This window comes from Hyla sarda, chromosome 12, assembly GCF_029499605.1.
Source record: "Hyla sarda isolate aHylSar1 chromosome 12, aHylSar1.hap1, whole genome shotgun sequence".
Classification (NCBI taxonomy): Eukaryota; Metazoa; Chordata; class Amphibia; order Anura; family Hylidae; genus Hyla; species Hyla sarda.
Genome location: NC_079200.1, coordinates 4,278,034 through 4,293,865, shown reverse-complemented (window position 1 = coordinate 4,293,865; position 15,832 = coordinate 4,278,034). Strand labels below are relative to the sequence as shown.

At 44.7% G+C, this 15,832-nt stretch overlaps 1 long non-coding RNA gene across 1 annotated transcript in view; it reads right to left on the bottom strand.

The window, feature by feature from the left end:
- The window catches only part of LOC130296730 (uncharacterized), a 38,753-nt gene extending 22,921 nt beyond the window's left edge, over window positions 1-15,832 (bottom strand). Inside the window, exon 1 of the long non-coding RNA XR_008849270.1 lies at window positions 15,391-15,832. This is a non-coding gene — a long non-coding RNA (uncharacterized LOC130296730). The remainder of the gene's footprint in view (window positions 1-15,390) is intronic.

Genomic DNA, 15,832 nt, shown 5'->3' with positions numbered 1-15,832 from the left:
CTCCAACTGGTGTAATTTTATACAGCTCCTCCTACTGGTGTCATATCATACAGCTCCTCCTACTGGTGTAATATCATACAGCTCCTCCTACTGGTGTCATATCATACAGCTCCTCCTACTGGTGTCATATCATACAGCACCTCCTGCTGGTGTAATATCATACAGATCCTGTTCCTGGTGTAATATCATACAGCTCCTCCTCCTGGTTTAATATCATACAGCTCCTCCTACTGGTGTAATATCATGCAGCTCCTCCTACTGGTTTAATATCATTCAGCTCCTCCTACTGGTGTAATATCATACAGCTCCTCCTACTTGTGTAATATCATACAGCTCCTCCTACTGGTTTAATATCATACAGCTCCTCCTACTGGTGTAATATCATACAGCTCCTCCTACTGGTTTAATATCATACAGCTCCTCCTACTTGTGTAATATCATACAGCTCCTCCTACTGGTTTAATATCATACAGCTCCTCCTACTTGTGTAATATCATACAGCTCCTCCTACTGGTGTGATATCATACAGCTCCCCCTACTGGTGTAATATCACACAGCACCTCCTGCTGGTGTAATATCATACAGATCCTGTTCCTGGTGTAATATCATACAGCTCCTCCTCCTGGTTTAATATCATACAGCTCCTCCTACTGGTGTAATATCATACAGCTCCTCCTACTGGTTTAATATCATACAGCTCCTCCTACTGGTGTCATATCATACAGCTCCTCCTCCTGGTGTAATAGCATACAGCTCCTCCTACTGGTGTAATATCATACAGCTCCTCCTACTGGTGTAATATCATACAGCTCCTCCTACTGGTGTAATATCATACAGCTCCTCCTACTGGTGTAATATCATACAGCTCCTCCTACTGGTTTAATATCATACAGCTCCTCCTACTGGTGTCATATCATACAGCTCCTCCTACTGGTGTAATATCATACAGCTCCTCCTACTGGTTTAATATCATACAGCTCCTCCTACTGGTGTAATATCATACAGCTCCTCCTACTGGTGTAATATCATACAGCTCCTCCTACTTGAGTAATATCATACAGCTCCTCCTACTGGTGTAATATCATACAGCTCCTCCTACTGGTGTCATATCATACAGCTCCTCCTACTGGTGTGATATCATACAGCTCCTCCTACTGGTGTAATATCACACAGCACCTCCTGCTGGTGTAATATCATACAGATCCTGTTCCTGGTGTAATTTCATACAGCTCCTCCTCCTGGTGTAATATCATTCAGCACCTCCTCCAACTGGTGTAATTTTATACAGCTCCTCCTACTGGTGTCATATCATACAGCTCCTCCTACTGCTGTAATATCATACAGCTCCTCCTACTGGTGTGATATCATACAGCTCCTCCTACTGGTGTAATATCATACAGCTCCTCCTCCTGGTGTAAAATCATACAGCTCCTCCTCCTGGTGTATTATCATACAGCTCCTCCTACTAGTGTAATATCATAAAGCTCCTCCTCCTTGTGTAATATCATTCAGCACCTCCTCCAACTGGTGTAATTTTATACAGCTCCTCCTACTGGTGTCATATCATACAGCTCCTCCTACTGGTGTAATATCATACAGCTCCTCCTACTGGTGTCATATCATACAGCTCCTCCTACTGGTGTGATATCATACAGCTCCTCCTACTGGTGTAATATCACACAGCACCTCCTGCTGGTGTAATATCATACAGATCCTGTTCCTGGTGTAATATCATACAGCTCCTCCTCCTGGTTTAATATCATACAGCTCCTCCTACTGGTGTAATATCATGCAGCTCCTCCTACTGGTTTAATATCATACAGCTCCTCCTACTGGTGTAATATCATACAGCTCCTCCTACTTGTGTAATATCATACAGCTCCTCCTACTGGTTTAATATCATACAGCTCCTCCTACTGGTGTAATATCATACAGCTCCTCCTACTGGTTTAATATCATACAGCTCCTCCTACTGGTGTAATATCATACAGCTCCTCCTACTTGTGTAATATCATACAGCTCCTCCTACTGGAGTGATATCATACAGCTCCTCCTACTGGTGTAATATCACACAGCACCTCCTGCTGGTGTAATATCATACAGATCCTGTTCCTGGTGTAATATCATACAGCTCCTCCTATTGGTTTAATATCATACAGCTCCTCCTACTGGTGTAATATCATACAGCTCCTCCTACTGGTTTAATATCATACAGCTCCTCCTACTGGTGTCATATCATACAGCTCCTCCTACTGGTGTAATATCATACAGCTCCTCCTACTGGTTTAATATCATACAGCTCCTCCTACTGGTGTCATATCATACAGCTCCTCCTACTGGTGTAATTTCATACAGCTCCTCCTACTGGTGTAAAATCATACAGCTCCTCCTACTGGTGTATTATCATACAGCTCCTCCTACTAGTGTAATATCATAAAGCTCCTCCTCGTGGTGTAATATCATTCAGCACCTCCTCCAACTGGTGTAATTTTATACAGCTCCTCCTACTGGTGTCATATCATACAGCTCCTCCTACTGGTGTAATATCATACAGCTCCTCCTACTGGTGTAATATCATACAGCTCCTCCTACTGGTGTCATATCATACAGCTCCTCCTACTGATGTAATATCACACAGCACCTCCAACTGGTGTAATATCATACAGATCCTGTTCCTGGTGTAATATCATACAGCTCCTCCTCCTGGTTTAATATCATACAGCTCCTCCTACTGGTGTAATATCATACAGCTCCTCCTACTGGTGTAATATCATACAGCTCCTCCTACTGGTGTAATATCACACAGCACCTCCTGCTGGTGTAATATCATACAGATCCTGTTCCTGGTGTAATATCATACAGCTCCTCCTATTGGTTTAATATCATACAGCTCCTCCTACTGGTGTAATATCATACAGCTTCTCCTACTGGTTTAATATCATACAGCTCCTCCTACTGGTGTCATATCATACAGCTCCTCCTCCTGGTGTAATAGCATACAGCTCCTCCTACTGGTGTAATATCATACAGCTCCTCCTACTGGTGTAATATCATACAGCTCCTCCTACTGGTTTAATATCATACAGCTCCTCCTACTGGTGTCATATCATACAGCTCCTCCTACTGGTGTAATATCATACAGCTCCTCCTACTGGTGTGATATCATACAGCTCCTCCTACTGGTGTAATATCACACAGCACCTCCTGCTGGTGTAATATCATACAGATCCTGTTCCTTGTGTAATATCATACAGCTCCTCCTACTGGTGAAATATCATACAGCTCCTCCTACTGGTGTAATATCATACAGCTCCTCCTCCTGTTTTAATATCATACAGCTCCTCCTACTGGTGTAATATCATACAGCTCCTCCTACTGGTTTAATATCATACAGCTCCTCCTACTGGTGTAATATCATACAGCTCCTCCTACTGGTTTAATATCATACAGCTCCTCCTACTGGTTTAATATCATACAGCTCCTCCTACTGGTGTAATATCATACAGCTCCTCCTACTTGTGTAATATCATACAGCTCCTCCTACTGGTTTAATATCATACAGCTCCTCTTACTGGTGTAATATCATACAGCTCCTCCTACTGGTGTAAAATCATACAGCTCCTCCTCCTGGTGTATTATCATACAGCTCCTCCTACTAGTGTAATATCATAAAGCTCCTCCTCCTTGTGTAATATCATTCAGCACCTCCTCCAACTGGTGTAATTTTATACAGCTCCTCCTACTGGTGTCATATCATACAGCTCCTCCTACTGGTGTAATATCATACAGCTCCTCCTACTGGTGTCATATCATACAGCTCCTCCTACTGGTGTGATATCATACAGCTCCTCCTACTGGTGTAATATCACACAGCACCTCCTGCTGGTGTAATATCATACAGATCCTGTTCCTGGTGTAATATCATACAGCTCCTCCTCCTGGTTTAATATCATACAGCTCCTCCTACTGGTGTAATATCATGCAGCTCCTCCTACTGGTTTAATATCATACAGCTCCTCCTACTGGTGTAATATCATACAGCTCCTCCTACTTGTGTAATATCATACAGCTCCTCCTACTGGTTTAATATCATACAGCTCCTCCTACTGGTGTAATATCATACAGCTCCTCCTACTGGTTTAATATCATACAGCTCCTCCTACTGGTGTAATATCATACAGCTCCTCCTACTGGTGTAATATCATACAGCTCCTCCTACTGGTGTCATATCATACAGCTCCTCCTACTGGTGTGATATCATACAGCTCCTCCTACTGATGTAATATCACACAGCACCTCCAACTGGTGTAATATCATACAGATCCTGTTCCTGGTGTAATATCATACAGCTCCTCCTCCTGGTTTAATATCATACAGCTCCTCCTACTGGTGTAATATCATACAGCTCCTCCTACTTGTGTAATATCATACAGCTCCTCCTACTGGTGTGATATCATACAGCTCCTCCTACTGGTGTAATATCACACAGCACCTCCTGCTGGTGTAATATCATACAGATCCTGTTCCTGGTGTAATATCATACAGCTCCTCCTATTGGTTTAATATCATACAGCTCCTCCTACTGGTGTAATATCATACAGCTTCTCCTACTGGTTTAATATCATACAGCTCCTCCTACTGGTGTCATATCATACAGCTCCTCCTCCTGGTGTAATAGCATACAGCTCCTCCTACTGGTGTAATATCATACAGCTCCTCCTACTGGTGTAATATCATACAGCTCCTCCTACTGGTTTAATATCATACAGCTCCTCCTACTGGTGTCATATCATACAGCTCCTTCTACTGGTGTAATATCATACAGCTCCTCCTACTGGTGTGATATCATACAGCTCCTCCTACTGGTGTAATATCACACAGCACCTCCTGCTGGTGTAATATCATACAGATCCTGTTCCTTGTGTAATATCATACAGCTCCTCCTACTGGTGTAATATCATACAGCTCCTCCTACTGGTGTAATATCATACAGCTCCTCCTCCTGTTTTAATATCATACAGCTCCTCCTACTGGTGTAATATCATACAGCTCCTCCTACTGGTTTAATATCATACAGCTCCTCCTACTGGTGTAATATCATACAGCTCCTCCTACTTGTGTAATATCATACAGCTCCTCCTACTGGTTTAATATCATACAGCTCCTCCTACTGGTGTAATATCATACAGCTCCTCCTACTGGTTTAATATCATACAGCTCCTCCTACTGGTGTAATATCATACAGCTCCTGCTACTTGTGTAATATCATACAGCTCCTCCTACTGGTTTAATATCATACAGCTCCTCCTACTGGTGTAATATCATACAGCTCCTCCTACTGGTGTAATATCATACAGCTCCTCCTACTGGTGTAATATTATACAGATCCTCCTACTGGTGTAATATCATGCAGATCCTCCTACTGGTGTAATATCATACAGCTCCTCCCACTGGTGTAATATCATACAGCTCCCCCTCCTGGTGTAATATCATACAGATCCTCCTCCTGGTGTAATATCATACAGCTCCTCCTCCTGGTGTAATATCATACAGCTCCTCCTACTGGTGTAATATCATACAGCTCCTCCTACTAGTGTAATATCATACAGCTCCTCCTACTAGTGTAATATCATACAGCTCCTCCTCCTTGTGTAATATCATACAGCTCCTCCTCCTTGTGTAATATCATACAGCTCCTCCTCCTGGTGTAATATCTTACAGCTTCACCTAGGGGTGTAATATCATACAGCTCCTCCTCCTTGTGTAATATCTTACAGCTCCTCCTACTGATGTAATATCATACAGCTCCTCCTCCTGGTGTAATATCATACAGCTCCTCCTCCTGGTGTAATAGCATACAGCTCCTCCTACTGGTGTAATATCATACAGCTCCTCCTTCTGGTGTAATATCATACAGCTCCTCCTCCTGGTGTAATATCTTACAGCTCCTCCTACTGGTTTAATATCATACAGCTCCTCCTACTGGTTTAATATCATACAGCTCCTCCTACTGGTGTAATATCATACAGCTCCTCCTACTGGTGTATTATCACACAGCTCCTCCTACTGGTGTCATATCATACAGCTCCTCCTCCTGGTGTAATATCATACAGATCCTCCTCCTGGTGTAATATCATACAGCTCCTCCCCCTGGTGTAATATCATACAGCTCCTCCTACTGGTGTAATATGACACAGCTCCTCCTCCTGGTGTGATATCATACAGCTCCTCTTCCTGGTGTAATGTCATACAGCTCCTCCTCCTGGTGTAATATGACACAGCTCCTCCTACTGGTGTAATATCATACAGCTCCTCCTCCTGGTGTAATATCATACAGCTCCTCCTACTGGTGTAATGTCATACAGCTCCTCCTCCTGGTGTAATATCATACAGCTCCTCCTACTGGTGTATTATCTCACAGCTCCTCCTACTGGTGTAATATCATACAGCTCCTCCCCCTGGTGTAATATCATACAGTTACTCCTACTGGTGTAATATGATACAGCTCCTCCTACTGGCGTAATATCATACAGCTCCTCCTCCTGGTGTAATATCATACAGCTCCTCCTCCTGGTGTAATATCATATAGCTCCTCCCCCTGGTGTAATATCATACAGCTCCTCCTACTGGTGTAATATTATGCAGCTCCTCCTCCTGGTGTAATATGATACAGCTCCTCCTCCTGGTGTAATATCATACAGCTCCTCCTACTGGTGTAATGTCATACAGCTCCTCCTCCTGGTGTAATATGACACAGCTCCTCCTCCTGGTATAATATCATACAGCTCCTCCTACTGGTGTATTATCACACAGCTCCTCCTACTGGTGTAATATCATACAGCTCGTCCTCCTGGTGTAATATCATACAGCTCCTCCTCCTGGTGTAATATCATACAGCTCCTCCTACTGGTGTAATGTCATACAGCTCCTCCTCCTGGTGTAATATGACACAGCTCCTCCTCCTGGTGTAATATCATACAGCTCCTCCTACTGGTGTAATATCATACAGCTCGTCCTCCTGGTGTAATATCATACAGCTCCTCCTACTGGTGTAATATCATACAGCTCGTCCTCCTGGTGTAATATCATACAGCTCCTCCTCCTGGTGTAATATCATACAGCTCCTCCTCCTGGTGTAATATGACACAGCTCCTCCTCCTGGTGTAATATCATACAGCTCCTCCTACTGGTGTAATATCATACAGCTCGTCCTCCTGGTGTAATATCATACAGCTCCTCCTACTGGTGTAATATCATACAGCTCGTCCTCCTGGTGTAATATCATACAGCTCCTCCTCCTGGTGTAATATCATACAGCTCCTCCCCCTGGTGTAATATCATACAGCTCCTCCTACTGGTGTAATATCATACAGCTCCTCCTCCTGGTGTAATAGCATACAGCTCCTCCTACTTGTGTAATATCATACAGCTCCTCCTTCTGGTGTAATATCATACAGCTCCTCCTCCTGGTGTAATATCTTACAGCTCCTCCTACTGGTTTAATATCATACAGCTCCTCCTACTGGTTTAATATCATACAGCTCCTCCTACTGGTGTAATATCACACAGCTCCTCCTACTGGTGTATTATCACACAGCTCCTCCTACTGGTGTCATATCATACAGCTCCTCCTCCTGGTGTAATATCATACAGATCCTCCTCCTGGTGTAATATCATACAGCTCCTCCCCCTGGTGTAATATCATACAGCTCCTCCTACTGGTGTAATATGACACAGCTCCTCCTCCTGGTGTGATATCATACAGCTCCTCTTCCTGGTGTAATGTCATACAGCTCCTCCTCCTGGTGTAATATGACACAGCTCCTCCTCCTGGTGTAATATCATACAGCTCCTCCTCCTGGTGTAATATCATACAGCTCCTCCTACTGGTGTAATGTCATACAGCTCCTCCTCCTGGTGTAATATCATACAGCTCCTCCTACTGGTGTATTATCTCACAGCTCCTCCTACTGGTGTAATATCATACAGCTCCTCCCCCTGGTGTAATATCATACAGTTACTCCTACTGGTGTAATATGATACAGCTCCTCCTACTGGCGTAATATCATACAGCTCCTCCTCCTGGTGTAATATCATACAGCTCCTCCCCCTGGTGTAATATTATACAGCTCCTCCTACTGGTGTAATATTATGCAGCTCCTCCTCCTGGTGTAACATGATGCAGCTCCTCCTACTTGTGTAATATCATACAGCTCCTCCCCCTCGTGTAATATAATACAGCTCCTCCTCCTGGTGTAATATCATACAGCTCCTCCTCCTGGTGTAATATCATACAGCTCCTCCCCCTGGTGTAATATCATACAGCTCCTCCTACTGGTGTAATATCATACAGCTCCCCCTACTGGTGTAATATCATACAGCTTCATTTCCACTAGGCCAGTATATTCCCATCCTGCTTCCCGATCCTCACTGTTAATTTGGGGAACGTCTTCTGGACGCACTTTTTATAGTGAAGTGTCGCATCTTGTTCACAATAAGTGGACTGGAGTTCTTCAGTGTTACTTTGGTTCAGCTCCAATTCAGCTTAAGAAATTAGAAATTATGATCTTGTGCATCATAAAATCACCTTCATCTACACACGACACACAGACACACTACACACAGACACACGACACACAGACACACAGACACGTACTAAAACACCAAAGAAACGTATCCGCTAAAAAGTCTGCAAACTATGCACAATATTAAAGGAGCAGTGACCAAATTCTGCTCAAAGTCAATGTACAGAATCCCATTTATGTTGATTAAAAAATAATATTGAATGTCTGCACTGCATAAGATAGAATAACAATTCCGGTTTAACACTATGTTGGTCCTCAAAGAGAGATGTTGCGCGGTGGGGAAACACAAGATGTCGCGCGCATGCGCACAAAGGTGGCGGCAAATGTCACAAATCCATATTGTGATACAGTCTTAAAGGGGTTCTCCGGTCCAATTTGTACTGAATGCTTGGTGTTGCAGGCCGTGATCGTGGCACTACAGCCACGCCCCCTCGTTACATCATGCCACGACCCCTCCATTCATGTCTATGGGAGGGGGCGTGTCGGACAAGACGCCCCCTCCAATAGACATGTATGGAGGGGGCGTGGCCATTACATCACGACCACTGTCGTAGGACAAACGCCAGGTGCTGCGGGAGATCGTGGGGGGCCCCAGCAGCAGGACCCCTGAGATCAGACATCTTATCCCCTATCCTTTGGATAGAGGATAAGATGTCTAGCAGCGGAGTACCCATTTACGCTGTTTTACACATACTCGCAACATAGTATCCAGAACTTATCAGTTTGGTGATCATCCGTTTCTACTGGACAAATTTCAGACAAAGTTTATGGGGCTCTGAGTCATTGGGGGTATTTTTGTGTCGGATGTGATGTGACAAAAAACAAAAAACACAATTCTGTTGTTTTTTTTTCTCTCCGTTTACGCCCTTCACCATACAGAATATTATATTTTAATAGTCCAGACAATTCCACACGCGGTGATACCAAATATGAACAAATTTTAGGTCTGAAGACAGATCCAGTCGTAAAATTAAGCAATCTGGAAGTCTTCTCAGATAAGGGGCTTGAATAGACAACGCCTGAAGTTCTGATACTCTTTTTGCCGATGTAATGGCTACCTGAATAGGCACCTTCCAAGAGAGAAACTTAATGTCTGCCTGGTCGATGGGTTCAAATGGATGACATGAAAGAACTTTAAGAACTGATGGTAGATCCCACAACGGAACAGGTGGATTCACAGCAGGTCTGAGAATGGAGACTGCTTTAAAAAACATGTTGACTAACGGATTGTTGGAGAAAGCTCCTTGAAGAAAGTTGTTGATGGTAGAGAATTGAAATCGAAGAGTGTGAGACCCTTATCAAATCCCTCCTTCAGGAATTGCAGAATATAACATATGGCAGAGTCACTGACATGATGATCAGTGCACCAAGACTGGAAAATCTTAGAGATTCTTGAGTAGACTTTAAGAGTTGAAGGTTTTTCTTGACGCAGCCAACAGATCAATAAGCTCCTCTGAAAACCCTTGAGAACTGAGGGTTGTCCTCTCAGGAGCCAGGCTGTTAGTCTCAACTTGTGCACTGCTGGATGGCAGGTTTGGTTGAACTGGAAGTTCCCAATGAAAGCCTTTCGAAAGTCTTAACGCAAGTTGGAACCAATCGCTAGCACCTTCCCTTTGTCCTCCTTGATCTTGAGCAGCATCGGTGGAATCAATGGCCAGGGAGGAAAAGCATAGAGGAACCTGTTGCTCCAGGAGAAGGATAGGCCATCTAGATGATCTGGGTGGTCCCTGCAATAGATGGAGCAAAATAGAGACAGTTTCCTATTGGCCCTGGTTGCCATCACATCCATCTCCGGTAATCTGAACTCTACGATTTGACGATTTGTTGGAAAATCGAGTCGTTCAGACTCCACACTGTTGGATTCACTTCTTTCCTGCTGAGGAAATCCTCTCTGCAATTCAGGGACCCCAGAGTGTCGATTGCATGGAGATTGGTCAAATGGTCTTCCGCCCAGGCTATCAGCAGCCTGCATTCCTCCATCATCTGTGACGATCTCGTCCCACCCTGCTTGTTCAAATAGAACGCCGTAGGGAGGTTGTCTGACTGAATGAGAACCTTGTGATCCTGCAACAGAGAAGAAAAGTGAGACAAGGCAAGACGGACTGCTCTTAACTCCCTTCGATTGGATGACATGGAAGCCTCACGCTTGGACCATCTGCGTTGGACCAAATTGTTACCCAAATGCACTCCCCAACCGCTAGCAGAGGCATCCGTGGTTAGGAGAACCTGAGGGGAAGCAAAGATCTTCCTGAACAAACCTTGTCCGGACGCAATTACCAGGTAAAATCTTGTCTGGAGGCATCGTAAATAGACATTAGCTTGTCTAATCCCCAAGGTCTCCTGTTCCAATGGGCAAGGAGGTCCAGTTTTAGAGGTCTCATGTGCGCTCTTCTCCAGGGGACCGCATCCAGAGCAGACGTCATTGTTGAATGTACCTTCAATTCAGAGACACTGATCAGCCTCGTCACCTCCGAAGTGAACTTCTGGATCCTCTCCTCTGACAGGAACAATCTCATGGAGGTGGAGTTGATTCTGAACCGTAGGAATCTGCTGAATGAGTTAGGTGATAGCTGGGACTTCTGATAATTCACAAGAAATCCGTGATTCACCAGAACTGAGATGGTAATCTGGATGTGATGAAGGAGTAGCTCCCTGGAGTGGGGCAGTAACAGCCAATCGTCCAGGTAAGGAATCAGATTCACTCCTTTAAAGGAGTAGTCCAGTGGTGACCCAGTGGTGAACAACTTATCCCCTATCCTAAGGATAGGGGATAAGTTGCAGATCGCGGGGGGTCAGACCGATGGGGCCCCCTGCGATCTCCTGTACGGAGCCCCGAAAGCCCGCGGGAAGGGGGCGTGTCGACCTCCGCACGAAGCGGCGGCCGACACCCCCCTCAACACAACTCTATGGCAGAGCCGAAGCGCTGTCTTCGGCAATCTCCGGCTCTGCCATTGAGATGTAATGAGGGGGCGTGTCGGCCGCCGCTGTGTGCGGGGGTCGACACCCGCTATCTGGCCGGAGAGCCTGTCCCCAGTACAGAGAGATCGCAGGGGGCCCCAGCGGTCGGACCCCCCCGCGATCTCAAACTTATCCCCTATGCTTAGGATAGGGGATAAGTTTTTCACCACTGGACTACCCCTTTAAGCCTGAGATATGCAGCCAGGACCACTGCCCCTTTGGTGAACACCCGTGAGGCTGAAGACAAGCGGAATGGGAGACAAGTGAACTGAAGATGCACAATCTGATGGTCCACTAGAAGAGCCACTCCGGTGAGATTTGAGGATCGGGATGTGCAGGTAAACATCTCTCAAATCGATTGTAGCCAAAAGATCTCGCTGGATTCCATTTTAAATATCTTCTTAATGATAAAAGAGTTCAGGGTTAGGTCCATGACCAGTCTCCAAGTGCCCTCTGGAATAAACTCCTTAACCCTTCTAATGTGATGGAACATATCCTAGAGCGCCTTTTTGAAGGAATTCTGAAATGAGAGTGTTGACCTGAGCATTTCCTCTGTTGAGCAAAAAAACTGTTTGGAGGGAGAACTCTGAATTCCAAGGCATAGCCTCTCGAAATCACAGAAGTTACCCTGAGTCTGAAGATGTTAGAGACCAGACTGAGGCAAACTGAGAAAGGCTGATGTCAAAAGCCCTTATGCTTGTCCCCTCCCGAGGGAGACTTCTTCTTAAAGGGGTACTCCTGTGGAAAACTTTTTTTTTTAAATGAACTGGTGCCAGAAAGTTAAACAGATTTGTAAATTACTTCTATTAACATTTTTTAATCCTTCCAGTACTTTTTAGGGGCTTTATACTACAGAGGAAATGTATTACTTTTTAGATTTCTCTGATGTCATGACCACAGTGCTCTCTGCTGACCTCTGCTGTCCATTTTAGGAACTGTCCAGAGCAGGAGAAAATCCCCAGAGCAAACATATGATGCTCTGGACAGTTCCTAAAATGAACAGCATCTCTCCTCCGTACAGAAACACGGGGAGCCGACACGGAAGTCGCTACATAGTAGCGTGAGCACTAAGAGGTCCCGATACTAGACCCCCCGCACTGTATACTTACCGTACTCCTTTGGAACAATCATAGCCCCGCCCCCTCATGATGTCATGCCCCGCCCCTCAATGCAAGTCTACGGGAGGGGCGTGGCAGGTGCCACGCCCCCTCACATAGACTTGCATTGAGGGGGTGTGACGTGATGTCATCAGGGGCGGGGCTATGACATCACGAGCTCCCGACGCCGGCTCCAGAGTTGGGAACCGTTTGTTCCAAACGCTGAGCAGCGGAGTACCCCTTTCACTGCCTGCATGCGCTTCTAGAGGCCTCTCAGAAGTAACATGCGCTGGAACAAGTGACCGGGTGCCTGCTAATCCCAGAGGTATAGACAGTACTGTGGTATATATATAGTTAAAGGGGTACTACCGTGAAAAACTTTTTTTTTTTAAATCAACTGGTGCCAGAAAGTTAAACAGATTTGTAAATCACTTCTATTTAAAAATCTTAATCCTTCCAGTACTTTTTAGGGGCTGTATACTAAAGAGAAATCCAAAAAAAGAAATGCCTTTAATGTGATGTCCTGACCACAGTGCTCTCTGCTGTCCATTTTAGGAACTGGGGACAATCCCCATAGCAAACATATGCTTCTCTGGACAGTTCCTAAAATGGACAGCAGAGGTCAGACGAGAGCACTGTGGTCAGGACACCACAGGAAAGGCATTTCTTTTTCTGGATTTCTCTTTAGTATACAGCCCCTAAAAAGTACTGGAAGGATTAAGATTTTTTAATAGAAGTCATTTACAAATCTGTTTAACTTTCTGGCACCAGTTGATAAAAAAAAAAAAAAAAAAAGTTTTCCACCGGAGTACCCCTTTAACCCCTTAAGGACGCAGGATGTAAATGTACGTCCTGGTGAGGTGGTAATTAACGCACCAGGACGTACATTTACGTCCTAAGCATAACCGCGGGCATCGGAGCGATGCCCGTGTCATGCGCGGCTGATCCCGGCTGCTGATCGCAGCCAGGGACCCGCCATTAACCCCTCAGGTGCCGGGATCAATACAGATCCTGGCATCTGCGGCAGTGCGCGATTTAAATGAACGATCGGATCGCCCGCAGCGCTGCTGCGGGGATCCGATCATTCATAACGCCGCACGGAGGTCCCCTCACCTTCCTCCGTGCGGCTCCCGGCGTCTCCTGCTCTGGTCTGTGATCGAGCAGACCAGAGCAGGAGATGACCGATAATACTGATCTGTTCTATGTCCTATACATAGAACAGATCAGTATTAGCAATCATGGTATTGCTATGAATAGTCCCCTATGGGGACTATTCAAGTGTAAAAAAAAATGTAAAAAAATGTAAAAGTAAAAGTAAAAAAAAAGTGAAAAATCCCCTCCCCCAATAAAAAAGTAAAACGTCCGTTTTTTCCTATTTTACCCCCAAAAAGCGTAAAAAACATTTTTTATAGACATATTTGGTATCGCCGCGTGCGTAAATGTCCAGACTATTAAAATAAAATGTTAATGATCCCGTACGGTGAACGGCGTGAACGAAAAAAAATTAAAAAAGTCCAAAATTCCTACTTTTTTAATACATTTTATTTAAAAAAAAATTATAAAAAATATATTAAAAGTTTTTTATATGCAAATGTGGTATCAAAAAAAAGTACAGATCATGGCGCAAAAAATGAGCCCCCATACCGCCACTTATACGGAAAAATAAAAAAGTTAGAGGTCATCAAAATAAAGGGATTATAAACGTACTAATTTGGTTAAAAAGTCCCCTGTATGGCCGGCGCTCTCCTTCCTCGTCATCACGTCATCGCGTACGCGCATCGGCGTGCATAACGACGTGATGGCGGCGACGGAGAGCGAGGATACCCGGCCGGCAGCAGAGACGTTCCATAACGACGGGGACACGGGGACAGCGATGGAGCGACATCCAGGACAGCGGTGACGGGTCCGGAGCGGCGGGGACACGTGAGTATTACCTCCTATGCAGTGGTCTTCAATCTGCGGACCTCCAGATGTTGCAAAACTACAACTCCCAGCATGTTGGCTGTCCGGGCATGCTGGGAGTTGTAGTTTTGCAACATCTGGAGGTCCGCAGGTTGAAGACCACTATTGGGCTCAAAATCTTAATTTTTTTAGATTTTGCACCTATAAATGTCTTATACGCCGGTGCGTCCTATAGGGCGAAAAATACGATAGTTATGTGAGTCAAAATGCTTTCGACTTGTTTGTTTAAAAATGTTTTCATGAATCAAAAGTATTAATGTGTTATAATTCTTCAAACATTACAACAATTATTATTTTAAATTAACTGGTGCCAGAAAGTTAAACAGATTTGTAAATCACTTCTATTAAAAAAAATCTTAAGCCTTCCAGTACTTTTTAGGGGCTGTATACTACAGAGGAAATCCTTTTCTTTTTGGATTTCTCTTCTCTCACAAGCACAGTGCTCTCTGCTGACCTCTCTGTTCATTTTAGGAACTGTCCAGAGCAGCATATGTTTGCTATGGGGATTTTCTCCTGCTCTGGACAGTTCCTAAAATGAACAGAGATGTCAGCAGAGAGCACTGTGGTCGTGACAGAAGAGAAGTCCAAAAAGACAAGCATTTCCTCTGTAGTATACAACCGCTAATAAATACTGGAAGGATTAAGATTCAAAATGTTATTCATGTTTATTTCAGGTTAGAAAACAAGTTACTTTAAAGGGGTACTCCCACCAAAGGATAGGGGATAAGATGTCTGATCGCGGGGGTCCCGCCGCTGGGGACCCCCGCATTATTGCATGCGGCACCCACCTGTTTTTTCACCGGAACCGCTGGAGGGTCTGAGTCGCGACTCTGGGAACGGAAGTCCGTGACGTCAGGACTCCGCCCCCCGGCCGTCACGCCCGTCCCCTTAATGCAAGTCTATGGGAGGGGGCGTGACAGTCCCTTGTTACAAATCACTCCATTTTTTTATTTTCATTCGTCCTCTTGGCGGTTATTGTGTGAGGCAAACTCGCACTTTTTCAGGAGTGATTTTGGAAGTAATTTTTGCTTTTTTTCGGGAACATGCCCATTTTTTGGTTAGCCACGCCCATTTTCTCGTAAAAAAAATAAAAAAAAAATACTCCGAGTGTTTTCAAAAGTGTAGGTTGTGCGGTGTAAAATTTTGGCGCATAAACCAAGAAAAAAAGTCGATCGGACTTTAGTAAATCAGGGCCATTGGGGGGAGATTTATCAAAACCTGTCCAGAGGA